Source organism: Amblyomma maculatum, chromosome 3 (assembly GCF_055883805.1).
Source record: "Amblyomma maculatum isolate TAMU_Amacu chromosome 3, ASM5588380v1, whole genome shotgun sequence".
Taxonomy (NCBI): Eukaryota; Metazoa; Arthropoda; class Arachnida; order Ixodida; family Ixodidae; genus Amblyomma; species Amblyomma maculatum.
Genome location: NC_139346.1, coordinates 24,729,335 through 24,743,418, shown reverse-complemented (window position 1 = coordinate 24,743,418; position 14,084 = coordinate 24,729,335). Strand labels below are relative to the sequence as shown.

Below are 14,084 nucleotides of genomic sequence, written 5' to 3'. Positions count from 1 at the left end.
TGCAAATGAAAAAATGTGGTTCTCTGAAGCCTAATATTGTACCAAGGAAGAAAACACCAGAAAGAGCCAACTCATGAACACATGACATGTAAAGAATGATGCACATTGTCATTCATTCTCACATACATTAAAACTGCGAACAGTAAGTGAGATCTGTACACATTCTTTGTTACAAAACATGCCACACTGCACGGTGCACAGCCATGGTTGGGTGCTCTTTGGGTGATTCGGCAATAACTGCAAAAGGTGCTAGGAAACAATGTGTAAATCATATATTTGATTTTTTTCAACAATGCACTACATAGTTAAAAGCACGGAAACTAGACACTACAAGTGGTATGAAAATGAGAAAATAATAATGCAGTTCTCTCCAAGCTTAAAATGATCTCTTTACAAAAACAATTAAAACATCCATACTCCAAACAAGAACAGGAAATGACTAGAAATAAACAGGGATAGGTATGCAAAAGTGTACAAAACTGGTTGAGTGGTTAAACGACCTATCTGCATAATGTTTGTACAAAATAAAACAAAGCAACAAATTCGAATGAAAAAGCTTCAGTATACAGAAAAAGGTGCTTTCACAAAGGACCATCATCACCAGTGTTGCATTTCATAATACTATATGTGCATGCATGTCACCAACTGAATGCTGGTCATACATACATCTTGTAGAAACTGCATAAACACATATAGCATTAGGCACGACATCAAATCCATTAAAAATCTACACTGCAAAAAAAGAAGCCAAGACTGCTTCACTGCTGCTGTTCCTGTAAGCATGACTAGAATGCACTGAAAAAAAAAATGCAATGGCTGCATGCCTGTTATAGTTACATTCTACTATCATAACTAAAAAGCACTAAGGAAAAGGTAACAGGTGCCCCGCCGGGGTGGTGCAGTGGTAAGACGCCCGACTACTGTGCCGGAGTTCCCGGGTTCGAACCCGACCTCGGCGGCTGCGTTTCGATGGAGGCGAAACGAAGAGGCGTCGTGTGCTGTGCGATGTCAGCGCACGTTAAAGATCCCCAGGTGGTCGAAATTACTCCGTAGCCCTCCACTACGGCTCCTCTTTCTCTCTTTCCACTTTCATTCCCACCTTCCTCCCTTCCCTTACGGCGCGGTTCGGGTGTCCACAGAGCAAGTGTGACAGTTACTGCGCCTTTCCCTTCCTGTGAACCAATTTATTATTATTATTATTAAAGGTAACAGGTAAGGGTCATACATCACTCTACAAGAAACACTAGAAGGCACCATAAGGAAAAAAAAGGAAAAGGTTTGCATCCCTGTCATTGTACATACCAACCACTATATTTCATCTCAAAAGCTGTTTGCAGGACTACAAAAGATAAGGGCAGCATGAACCAGCCATGATGGCACAAACTGCCCTTACCTTTTGTAGTGCAGCAAACAGCTTGCGAGGAGTACAGAAGGCACAGCAAAAAAAAAAAGAGAAAATAAAATTCAGTGTTGCACACGGTGCTGCTCTTCACATTCTGCTGGTATAAAAAGAAGGAAGTTAACTGCTGAGATAGTTGGTTTTCAGAAATAAAAAAGGTATTTAGCATAACACAGACACACACAAGAAAGAAGACACCACGTGTACTTACTACAACTGTTTATTTAGGGGAAAGCAGTCGATGCATAGCTTTCACTGCTGATGTGCACATGTAGAAGGCAACAGGAAAACAGCACCAATCTTATCAAAGCAGGTATGAGAAATATCTGTTCAGCCTCAAAGAAAAGCTGAAGTGTCACTGACACAGCTCAAACCTGTTTAATGTATAGATGGTATCCTCTGCTCCCTGAAAGCTTGCTCAGCTAAGCCATCACATAAGCTACGAAAGCAAGCAGGTCGGCTGTCAGAAGAGACATGGCCAGCATTTCGAAAAGTGCATCACCGTCTATAAAATTCTACTGTCATGTAGAAAAATCTTATTTTGCACAGGCAGGCACCCCGCCGGGGTGGCGCAGTGGTAAGACGCCCGACTACTGTGCCGGAGTTCCCGGGTTCGAACCCGACCTCGGCGGCTGCGTTTCGATGGAGGCGAAACGAAGTGGCGTCCGTGTGCTGTGCGATGTCAGCGCACGTTAAAGATCCCCAGGTGGTCGAAATTACTCCGTAGCCCTCCACTACGGCTCCCCTTTCTTTCCACTTTCACTCCCACCTTCCTCCCTTCCCTTACGGCGCGGTTCAGGTGTCCACAGAGCAAGTGTGACAGATACTGCGCCTTTCGATTCCTGTGAACGAACCAACCAACAGGCAGGATTCTGCGTCAATGGCCAACTTAGGGAACATGTAAAAGACATTAACAATGAAGGTGAGCAACTTGTCTTGCACCATAGGGTTCGCACCAATTGTGAAAACTGTGGGTAACGGCTCATGAAACACTAGAAGCCCTTCATATAAAAAAGCAGGTTACAGCTGTGTCAGCAGCAAATTGGTTTTTCTTATGAGACTGAACAAAAATTTCTCACGCATAGTTTGACAAAATTGGTGCTGTTTCCATGTTGCCTTGTACCCGTGTGCATCACCTGAGTAGGCTATGTATATCGGCTGCTTTCCGCTGAACAGTTGTAAGTGCTGATGGTGTCCTCTGTCTTGTGTGCGACTGTGTTATGCTAAATAGCCTGTTATTATGCATGGAGAAAAGGCATTGAAAAAAAACCAAACAAGGTCTGAATACCACTTCCAACATTCTGGCATGAAAGCATTGTAAAATGAGGGAGCTCTGGCATGGGTTGTGCATCTGTTATTCTGTACAACCCCTAGAGGGCAGAGAAAATTGAAAAAAAAAAACAAAAAACTTCCAGGCATATCAGATTCACTGCTGTCAGTTACAAATTAAGAATGAAGGGGCGAATATCCCTCAAAGGAGGCTTTTCTGCCAATCAGATCGTTCTCAATCCCAGCTGCTTGCTATTGTGGCACTGTTCATGGTGGCTGTGCAGCGCCTTTAGATGTGGACTTGGTCTTTGTCACAAGGCAAACACCAACCACTATTTTGTGACGTCGGCAAAACTAAGTTTCATTGGTGTTGAAGGCTTTCCATGTCACACCTGCCAGGATTAAGATCAAAAGCATGATTTAGATATATGAGCTCCCAAACAGAAGGAAGAAGTCCCACTGTTGGCAACTCTAAGTTTTTGGCACAGTCAAACCATACCTGTGTATTCAGTCAGTAGCCCGCGACTGCCCAGTGAGATGTGAGTCCTGTGGCCCTCATCGCTAAGTTGTGTTTGCAGCACAGACAGGAAAAGGATAGTTGCTAGGTAGCCGTGGAGGTGGTGGCAACCTGCAAGGTGTTCCAATGCTTTAAAGATTTCTTGTGAAGTTTAATAAAGCAAATCACTGACTACAAAACACTGGCACAAATTCCACTATAGGATAAGAATTTACCCTCAAAATATGTCACATAAGGTTGAGAGTACTGAGTACACAATAGAAATATGTTTAACCAAGACACGCACTAGCAGCACAAAATAGTGCTGAGTATAATATATGTATGTTAATAACTCCTTGATGACCTCGAAGGCTAAAACATTTCCTTGTCTTTACCAACAGACACACCTGAAGAGAACCACCATTTTCCTGATTTATACATTCCTTTTTTTCTTTATTGGGAGTCACTTTCTATGCTGGGTAAGGTTTCTGCCTCTGAGTTTGACAAGTGTTTCATTCGACATATGTAGAGAAGAAATAAATCTATGTATCATGTATCTATGTATGGATGCATTACCTATGTATGTATCTATGCATGTATATATGTAGGTACCTACGTATGTATGCATCACCAGTTTTTCCTAGAACAAATGAAAGCAATATTTTAAACAGTGAGCATGCACCCAGAGCAAAAAAAAAAAAAAGAATGCATAGCTCACTTGCTTGAGCTGTTGGGTAAGCGTTTTGTTTACATGAAAATTCGCGCAGACACAAAATAACAAGAGCACCAAACACAGACACAACAGCAGAATGTGAAAAAGAGCATTAAATTAAATGAAGGCATTTCACCTCTGATACCAAACACCTTCACTTCGGGAGGCGTCCATATGCTATCAAAAGGTTTGCGTGGAGTCACAGGTTTGTTGTTGAGGACAGCCGGAAGGCATACACTGAACCCATATTATAACATGGCTACATTCTATACACCTTAAAAGTAAGTTAGGATTCAGTACTCTCTTTTCTTTTCCCAGTTCTGGATAGGAAGAGTCTATTGGCCCTGAAGCAAGAAAACAAATGAAATTGATATGTTTTTGTGTATTAATAATAGGCTTTTCGTTATACGAGGTCCCTCCGAAAGATTTGCTTTCGACTTCTTTCTCTACCAATTGAACTGAAGCTTAATTTCTTAAAACATTTCCGCCAATAAAAACAAACAAACCTGAGGACCAAAGCAAATAGAGCACCAGCACATCGCACAGCATGCAGTTCAGGAACTTAAAAAGAACTAAATTGTGCTTTCTGACTATATGAAAATGTAAAATCACTTAATCACTGAATATATACGGACTATAGTATTGTTGTGGCAATGTAATGGCTGACTGTAAACATTATGAACTATTAAAATTAAATCACTGCAGAATGTTTGTACGCCGTTCCTATCTCGCCATGTGTTTCAACTTGTGCCTGTGAACAGGCAGAGAGTATTTTGCTAGCAGTTGGGAGAGTCGCTGTGGCCAGAATGCACCTTACCCTCCCCTCTAAGGCGGCTTATTGAGATCGTTCTTTTTCTTTTTTGCAACCGCGGCATAACTTAGCGCGTATCGAGCTCTGCAGGCTGCCATAAACAATGCACGGCTTCCACTCGACGGTGCGTATTTTCTGTATCTTGCTGCAGAGTAAAGGCCACACTAAGCATGCAGACCTTCGTGCTCAGTTGTGTTTTCTGGGAAAGTGTTAGAACCAGCGGCAATCAACGAAAGACGTCGGATCGCCAAGCTCATTTTGAAGAATTACATCGCGAGGTTCCGCCGCCAATGGCAGTTCACGAAACGTGGCGAGTGGAATTACAAGCGCAATACCTTCCTGCGTGCACAAAACTATAGATGCGCCATAAAGCACCGCTTTTCGTACTGACTAAACGGTCCGCGCGCGCTATCTTGCTCGCCCATACAGCCTGCGCCGGCGGATGCAAACGGCCCTTGCAGCATTTTTATCGGAAAAAGAAAACACTCAGTCACTTTACTGCTCCATTAAGTGACTCATTTAGAAGAACCAATTTCTTACTCACCCAGCGAAGCTTGCCTTGCAGCCAGAAGTAGCAGCCGCTGTGCGGGATACATTTTCAACACGGTCACAAACCAACGGCCTAACGTGCAGACGCGACTAGACACGACGAAATGGCCAGTGGCCGAGCAGCGCATTGATACAATAACTTTAAAAACAATAGAAATCTGAAATATATTTTATAAAACAAGCTATACAAGTAAAATGTAACTGTTGCTTATGACGTATTTGTTTCAAAACGGTAAATACAACCTGCGTCTTGCGTAATTATTTTGGCGCCCTATTTTCTATCTCGCTGTAAAGAGGAGGGGTGCAAAAAGGCCACGGCGCGCGAAGTTTGCGAATGGCGGATCGTGCATAGCTGGCGTTCCGTATTAACATCGGCGGGTATTAAAATCGTTCCTCTGTGCGAACTACTGGCTTTTACCACACACGGATACATCGCTAGCTTACTTTGTCGTAGTGAACACTCGGAGTTTGGAGTCTTCCGGCGAACTGGACTGCGCCCAGCGAGGTCGAACACAGTACGCGTGTGGCTATGGGCTGCACCAATTAAACGATGCAAAAATGAAGGTGTCAGCGGCTTTTGTACATTTGTTCAGACACCCATCGCCTAAACAGCATTTCTTGGTGCCATATTGGTCCTGCATGCTGGAAACAGCCCAGATTGCATGCTTATTTAAAAAGCGCAGGCACTTTGGATACAGCATTTTGCAAGCTGAAAAATTGCTAGAACAAACCTTCGACAATTTATACTTAGAGTATGCAGAACAGTGTCGTCCAGTTAAATTGTGTACATATTTCACTATAGGCGCATATGTGACCCTGAAACGTCTTGTGAGGAAGTATGGTAGACTTCTGAAGCAGAACTCTAGAAGACATCTGGCGTAAGCCGGCTAATAACTGTCTTGCGTAGCTGAAGACATAAAAATTCTTCACAAGACAGATTCCAGACATCTTGCCGATGATGTCTTCTAGACTAGCACCAAGCGACGTCTTGTAGATGTATTTGATAGCTCAAGATATATGTGACCAATATAGACATATCAAGACAGCTACAAGATATTCTGTGCTCAGTGGGGTCCCAGTAAACACCAACCCATCTATGAGACGGCTATAAACTGTCTTGCCAAGACAAGCAAGATGCCCGATAGATGTCTCAGTAGACCTCTGAGATGGCTACTAAACGTATATAATATGTCTCGACAAGATATGCAAGACATTGCCAGATGTCTTGATATTTCTTGTAGTGATCTTGTAGCTCAGCTAATGCACCCACTTTTTTAGGCTACAAGACGTCTTGCAAGATATCTCCTAGAAATCTGGAAGACAAATAACTTACTAAACGTAAGTCAGTCTAGCAGATAGCTATAAGGCATCTTGCCCAAGATAAACAAGTCACCTTATAGACATCTGAAGTGGCACCCAAGACAGCTGATAGACATTTAAAAGATGCTTTGACAAGATATGAAAGATGTTTTTATATGTCTTGGTACTTCTTGTAGCTGCCTTCTAGCTCAACTAATGCACCCACTTTTTTAAGCTGCAAGACGTCTTGCAAGTCATCATCTAGAGATCATTAAAATAGATTCTGAATGTCTAAAATGAGCTCTAGAATCTCCTGCAATGCTCTAAATTATTTATTCCCTGCTATTTCTCGCAAAACTGTCTGAAATGCTTATGTATTTGTAGAGGTTTTCAACACCACTGCCAGACAAAAAATAGTCTCACCAGATGCTACAACTAAAGCTGCATTGCCGTCACACACCCACAGTGCTCTTTCACACATTCAGTTATGATGCAAGCTAAACTGATGTACAATTGTAAATCATTAATACTCACGCACTACAACTGTTGTCTAGTAATGAGAACTGTATGTTTTTATTACAAAGCGTGCCACATTTCACTGTTAATGGCCATCAGGTGCTCTTTAGAAAGTTTGGTAGTAACTGCACCCAATGCTAGAAAATGAGATGAGTAAACTACAGAACTCTTTAATTTCCTCAACATTATACATTGCAAATAGGCAACTTAATCTCATGCATGTTAAAAGCAAGGAAAGCCACAAGCAACAGTATGCAAATGAAAAAATGTGGTTCTCTGAAGCCTAATATTGTACCAAGGAAGAAAACACCAGAAAGAGCCAACTCATGAACACATGACATGTAAAGAATGATGCACATTGCCATTCATTCTCACAGACATTAAAACTGCAAACAGTAAGTGAGAACTGTACACATTCTTTGTTACAAAACATGCCACACTGTACGGTGGACAGCCATGGTTGGGTGCTCTTTGGGAGATTCGGCAATAACTACAAAAGGTGCTAGGAAACAAAATGTGTAAATCATATATTTGATTTTTTTTTCAACAGTGCGCTACGAAGTTACAAGCACAGAAACTAGACACTACAAGTGGTACGAAAATGACAAAATAATAATGCAGTTCTCTCCAAGCTTAAAATGATCTTTTTACAAAAGAATGACAACATCCATACTCCAAACAAGAACAGGAAATGACTAGAAATAAACAGGGATAGGTATGCAAAAGTGTACAAAACTGGTTGAGTGGTCGAACGAACTATCTGCATAATGTTTGTACAAAATAAAACAAAGCAACAAATTCGAATGAAAAAGCTTCAGTATACAGAAAAAGGCGCTTTCACAAAGGACCACCATCACGTGTTGCATTTCATACTATATGTGCATGCATGTCACCAACTGAATGCTGGTCATACATACATCTTGTAGAAACTGCACAAACACTTGAGCAATAGGCACGACATCAATTCCATTAAAAAATCTACACTGCAAAAAAAAAGAAGCCAAGACTGCTTCACTGCTGCTGTTCCTGTTAGCATGACTAGAATGCACTGAAAAAAAAAATGCAATGGCTGCATGCCTGTCATAGTTACATTCTACTATCATAACTAAAAAGTACTAAGGAAAAGGTAGAAGGTAAGGGTCATACATCACTCTACAAGAAACACTAGAAGGCACCATAAGGAAAGAAAAAGGAAGGAGCAAAAGTTTCGCATCCCTGTCATTGTACATACCAACCACTATATTCCATATCAAAAGCTGTTTGCAGCACTACAAAAGATAAGGGCAGCATGAACCAGCCATGATGGCACCAACTGCCCTTACCTTTTGTAGTGCAGCAAACAGCTTGCGAGGAGTACAGAAGGCACAGCAAAAAAAAAAAAAAAAAAAAAAAGAGAATAAAATTCAGTGTTGCACACGGTGCTGCTCTTCACATTCTGCTGGTATAAAAAGAAGGAAGTTAACTGCTGAGATAGTTGGTTTTCAGAAATAAAAAAGGTATTTAGCATAACACAGACACACACAAGAAAAAAGACACCACGTGTACTTACTACAACTGTTTATTTAGGGGAAAGCAGTCGATGCATAGCTTTCACTGCTGATGTGCACATGTACAAGGCAACAGGAAAACAGCACCAATCTTATCAAAGCAGGTATGAGAAATATCTGTTCAGCCTCAAAGAAAAGCTGAAGTGTCACTGACACAGCTCAAACCTGTTTAATGTATAGATGGTATCCTCTGCTCCCTGAAAGCTTGCTCAGCTAAGCCATCACATAAGCTACGAAAGCAAACAGGTCGGCTGTCAGAAGAGACATGGCCAGCATTTCGTAAAGTGCACCACCGTCTATAAAGTTCTACTGTCATGTAGAAAAATCTTATTTTGCACAAGCAGGATTCTGCGTCAATGGCCAACTTAGGGAACATGCAAAAGACATTAACAATGAAGGTGAGCGACTTCTCTTGCACCGTAGGGTTTGCACCAATTGTGAAAACTGTGGGTAACGGCTCATGAAACACTAGAAGCCCTTCATATAAAAAAGCAGGTTACAGCTGTGTCAGCAGCAAATTGGTTTTTCTTATGAGACTGAAGAAAAATTTCTCACGCATAGTTTGACAAAATGGTGCTGTTTCCATGTTGCCTTGTACCCGTGCGCATCACCTGAGTAGGCTATGTATATCGGCTGCTTTCCGCTGAACAGTTGTAAGTGCTGATGGTGTCCTCTGTCTTGTGTGCGACTGTGTTACGCTAAATAGCCTGTTATTATGCATGGAGAAAAGGCATTGAAAAAAAAAAACAAGGTCTGAATACCACTGCCAACATTCTGGCATGAAAGCATCGTAAAATGAGGGAGCTGGCATGGGTTGTGCATCTGTTATTCTGTACAACCCTAGAGGGCAGAGAAAATTGAAAAAAAAAAAAAAAAGAAAACTTCCGGGGCTATCAGATCCACTGCAGTCAGTTACAAATTAAGAATGAAGGGGCGAATATCCCTCAAAGGAGGCTTTTCTGCCAATCAGATCGTTCTCAACACTGGTACCACTTCAGCCCTTGTCCACAGCTAACTAGGCTGGGCAGCTTTTTCTTTATCGGTACTGAACACCAGCTGCACTGCCTCTTTTTGTCACCTACTGCCATGAAAGGGGGAATTCCTTTGTGGCTCAATTGATTGGGAGGCTCCTCTCTGTCAATTGTTGGAGGCCTACCTTTGCAAAATTACAAAGCTTCAAACTTGAGTTGTAAATGAGCACAGAAGGTGCCTTGATCCCAGCTGCTTGCTATTGTGGCACTGTTCATGGTGGCTGTGCAGCGCCTTTAGATGTGGACTTGGTCTTTGTCACAAGGCAAACACCAACCACTCTTTTGTGACGTCGGCAAAACTAAGTTTCATTGGTGTTGAAGGCTTTCCATGTCACACCTGCCAGGATTAAAATCAAAAGCACGATTTAGATATATGAGCTCCCAAACAGAAGGAAAAAGTCCCACTGTTGGCAACTCTAAGTTTTTGGCACAGTCAAACCATACCTGTGTATTCAGTCAGTAGCCCGCGACTGCCCAGTGAGATGTCAGTCCTGTGGCCCTCATTGCTAAGTTGTGTTTGCAGCACAGACAGGAAAAGGATAGTTGCTAGGCAGCCGTGGAGGTGGTGGCAACCTGCAAGGTGTTGCAATGCTTTAAAGATTTCTTGTGAAGTTTAATAAAGCAAATCACTGACTACAAAACATAGGATAAGAATTTAACCTCAAAATATGTCACATAAGGTTGAGAGTACTGAGTACACAATAGAAATATGTTTAACCAAGACACGCACTAGCAGCACAAAATAGTGCTGAGTATAATATATGTATATTAATAACTCCTTGATGACCTCGAAGGCTAAAACATTTTCTTGTCTTCACCAACAGACACACCTGAAGAGAACCACCATTTTCCTGATTTATACATTTCTTTTTTTATTGAGAGTCACTTTCTATGCGTGGTAAGGTTCCTGCCTCTGAGTTTACTAAGTGTTTCATTCGACATATGTAGAGAAGAAATAAATCTATGTATCATGTAGCTATGTATGGATGCATTACCTATGTATGTATCTATGCATGTATATATGTAGGTACCTACGTATGTATGCATCACCAGGTTTTCCTAGAACAAATGAAAGCAATATTTTAAACAGTGAGCATGCACCCAGAGCAAAAAAAAAAAAAAAAAAGAAGAATGCATAGCTCACTTGCTTGAGCTGTTGGGTAAGTGTTTTGTTTACATGAAAATTCCCGCAGGCACAAAATAACAAGAGCACCAAACACAGACACAACAGCACAATGTGAAAAAGAGCATTAAATTCTAAATTAATTAATTCTAAAGTTAAAGCTCAGCTACTTTGGTCATTTGATGAGAAGAGAGGAGTCGCTGGAGAAAGATTTGATGCTGGAAAAGGTTGAGGGTCGCCGGAGAAGGGGTAGGCAGCGAACGCGATGGTTAGATGGCATCCTCGAGGCACTGCAGAGGAAGTTATGTGATGCTAGGAAGATAGTGAGAGACCGGAAAGCGTGGCGTGACATGGTCCATAGGGTCACGAAGAGTCGGACATGACTGAACTGAACTGAAATTAAATGAAGGTATTTCACCTTTGATGCCAAACACCTTCACTTCGGGAGGAGTCCATATGCTATCAAAAGGTTTGCGTGGAGTCACAGCTTTGTTGTTGAGGACAGCCAGAAGGCATACACTGAACCCATTTATAACATGGCTACATTCTATACGCCTTAAAAGTAAGTTATGATTCAGTACTCTCTTTTCTTTTCCCAGTTCTGGATAGGAAGAGTCTATTGGCCCTGAAGCAAGAAAACAAATGAAATTGATATGTTTTTGTGTATTATAATAGGCTTTTCGTTATATGAGGTCCGTCTGAAAGATTTGCTTTCGATTTCTTTCTGTACCAATTCAACTGAAGCTTAATTTCTTAAAACATTTCCGTGAATAAAAAAAAAAAAAAACTGAGGACCAAAGCAAATAGAGCACCAGCACATCACACAGCATGCAGTTCAGGAACTTAAAAAGAACTAAATTGTGCTTTCTGACTATATGAAAATGTAAAACCACTTAATCACGGCAATGTAATGGCTGACTGTAAACATTTTATGAACTATTAAAATTAAATCACTGCAGAATGTTCGTACGCCGTTCCTATCTCGCTATGTGTTTCAACTTGTGCCTGTGAACAGGCCGAGAGTATTTTGCTAGCAGTTGGGAGAGTCGCTGTGGCCAGAATGCACCTTACCCTCCTCTCTAAGGCGGCTTATTGAGATCGTTCTCTTTCTTTTTCGCAACCGCGGCATAACTTAGCGCGTAAGCTCTGCAGGCTGAGAAACAATGCACGGCTTCCACTCGACGGTGCGTATTTTCTGTATCTTGCTGCACAGTGAAGGCCACACTAAGCATGCAGACTTTCGTGCTCAGTTGTGTTTCCTGGGAAAGTGTTAGAACCAGCGGCAATCAACGAAAGACGTCGGATCGCCAAGCTCATTTTGAAGAATTACATCGCGAGGTTCCGCCGCCAATGGCAGTTCACGAAACGCGGCGAGTGGAATTACAAGCGAAAAACCTTCCTGCATGCACAAAACTATAGATGCGTCATAAAACACCGCCTTTCGTACTGACTAAACGGTCCGCGCGCGCTATCTTGCTCGCCCATACAGCCTGCGCCGGCGGATGCAAACAACGGTCCTTGCAGCATTTTTATCGTAAAAAGAAAACACTCAGTCACTTTACTGCTCCATTAAGTGACTCATTTAGAAGAAACAATTTCTTACTCACCCAACGAAGCTTGCCTTGCAGCCAGAAGTAGCAGCCGCTGTGCGGGATACATTTTCAACGCAGTCACAAACCAACGGCCTAACGTGCAGACACGACTAGACACGACGAAAATTTGAAATGGCCAGCTCCGAGCAGCGCATTGATACAATAACTTTAAAAACAATAGAAATCTGAAATATATTTCATAAAACAAGCTATACAAGTAAAATGTAACTGTTGCTTATGACGTATTTGTTTCAAAACGGTAAATACAACCTGCGTCTTGCGTAATTATTTTGGCGCACTATTTTCTATCTCGCTGTAAAGAGGAGGGGTGCGAAAGGCCACGGCGCGCGAAGTTTGGGAATGGCGGATCGTGCATAGCTGGCGTTCCGTATTAACATCGGCGCAGCAAATCTTTCCTCTGTGCGAACTACTGGCTTTTATCACACACGGATACATCTCTAGCTTACTTTGTCGTTGTGAACACTCGGAGTTTGGAGTCTTCCGGCGGACTGGACTGCGCCGAGTGAGGTCGAACACAGTACGCGTGTGGCTATCGGCTGCAGAAATGAAGGTGTCAGCGGCTTTTGTACATTATGTTCAGATACCCATCGCCTAAACAGCATTTCTTGGTGCCATATTGGTCCTGCATGCTGGAAACAGCCCAAATTGCATGCTTAATTCAAAAGCGCAGGCACTTTGGATACAGTATTTTGCAAGCTGAAAAATTGCTAGAACAAACCTTCGACAATTTATACTTCGAGTATGCAGAACAGTGTCGTCCAGTTAAATTGTGTACATATTGCACTATAGGCGCATATGTGACCCTGAAACGTCTTGTTAGGAAGTATGGTAGACTTCTGAAGCAGAACTCTAGAAGACATCTGGCGTTAGCCGGCTAATAACTGTCTTGCGTAGCTGAAGACATAAAAATTCTTCCCTAGACAGATTCCAGACATCTTGCCGATGATGTCTTCTAGACTAGCACCAAGCGACGTCTTGTAGATGTCTTTGATAGCTCAAGATATATGTGACCAATATAGACATATCAAGACAGCTACAAGATATTCTGTGCTCAGTGGGGTGTACTTGGACGATATTATAGAGGGAGGTCAAGATGCCTACGAGCATAACAATCGCCTGCGAGCTGTGCTGAAACGCATAAGAGACGACAACATCCGTCTGAGCTGAGAGAAATGCACCTTCGGCACGCCGGAAGTCACCTTCCTTGGATACCGCATTGACGCCGCCGGTATTCATCCGACCGAAGAAAAGGTCGAAGCACTTAAAGAAGCTCCCAGTCCAAAGAACAAGCAGCAAAATCAGTCTTTTCTCGGACTGCTAAACTTCTATAACAGATTCTGCGGTGCAGCTCACACCCTCGAGCCTCCATACCGCCTGCTTGCAAAGGATCAGTCGTGGAGATGGCGCCAAGAAGAAGCCGATGCTTTCAAGCGCGCCAAAGAGCTCATACAGACATCCGATGTCTTAGTCCATTACGACGTGCACAAGCCGCTCACGCTTGCCTGCGACGCATCTGCCTACGGCATAGGATTTGTCCTTAGTCACGAGGACACTACCGGACACGAAACTCCTATTGCCTTCGGTTCCCGTACTCTCAGCTCGACCGAAAGGAACTATTCTCAGACAGACCGAGAAGCTCTGGCTGTCGTTTCCGGCGTCAAGAAGTTCCATCAATACCTTTATGGAAGGCATTTCAAGGTCTACACGGACCACAAGCAT

The 14,084-nt window shown here is 42.5% G+C and overlaps 2 long non-coding RNA genes across 2 annotated transcripts; both read right to left on the bottom strand.

Annotated features, from left to right (window-relative positions):
- Positions 1 to 1,207: 1,207 nt before the first annotated feature.
- Positions 1,208 to 5,319, bottom strand: LOC146194360 (uncharacterized). Its single transcript, XR_014705873.1, has 3 exons — positions 5,232 to 5,319; positions 3,168 to 3,296; positions 1,208 to 3,060 (listed from the first exon to the last, which is right to left on the bottom strand). It is a non-coding gene; the product is annotated as an uncharacterized LOC146194360 (long non-coding RNA).
- A 1,877-nt stretch (positions 5,320 to 7,196) lies between these two features.
- On the bottom strand, positions 7,197 to 12,581 carry LOC146194359 (uncharacterized). The gene is made up of 3 exons (XR_014705872.1): positions 12,360 to 12,581; positions 10,074 to 10,202; positions 7,197 to 9,966 (listed from the first exon to the last, which is right to left on the bottom strand). It is a non-coding gene; the product is annotated as an uncharacterized LOC146194359 (long non-coding RNA).
- Between the last annotated feature and the right edge of the window lie 1,503 nt (positions 12,582 to 14,084).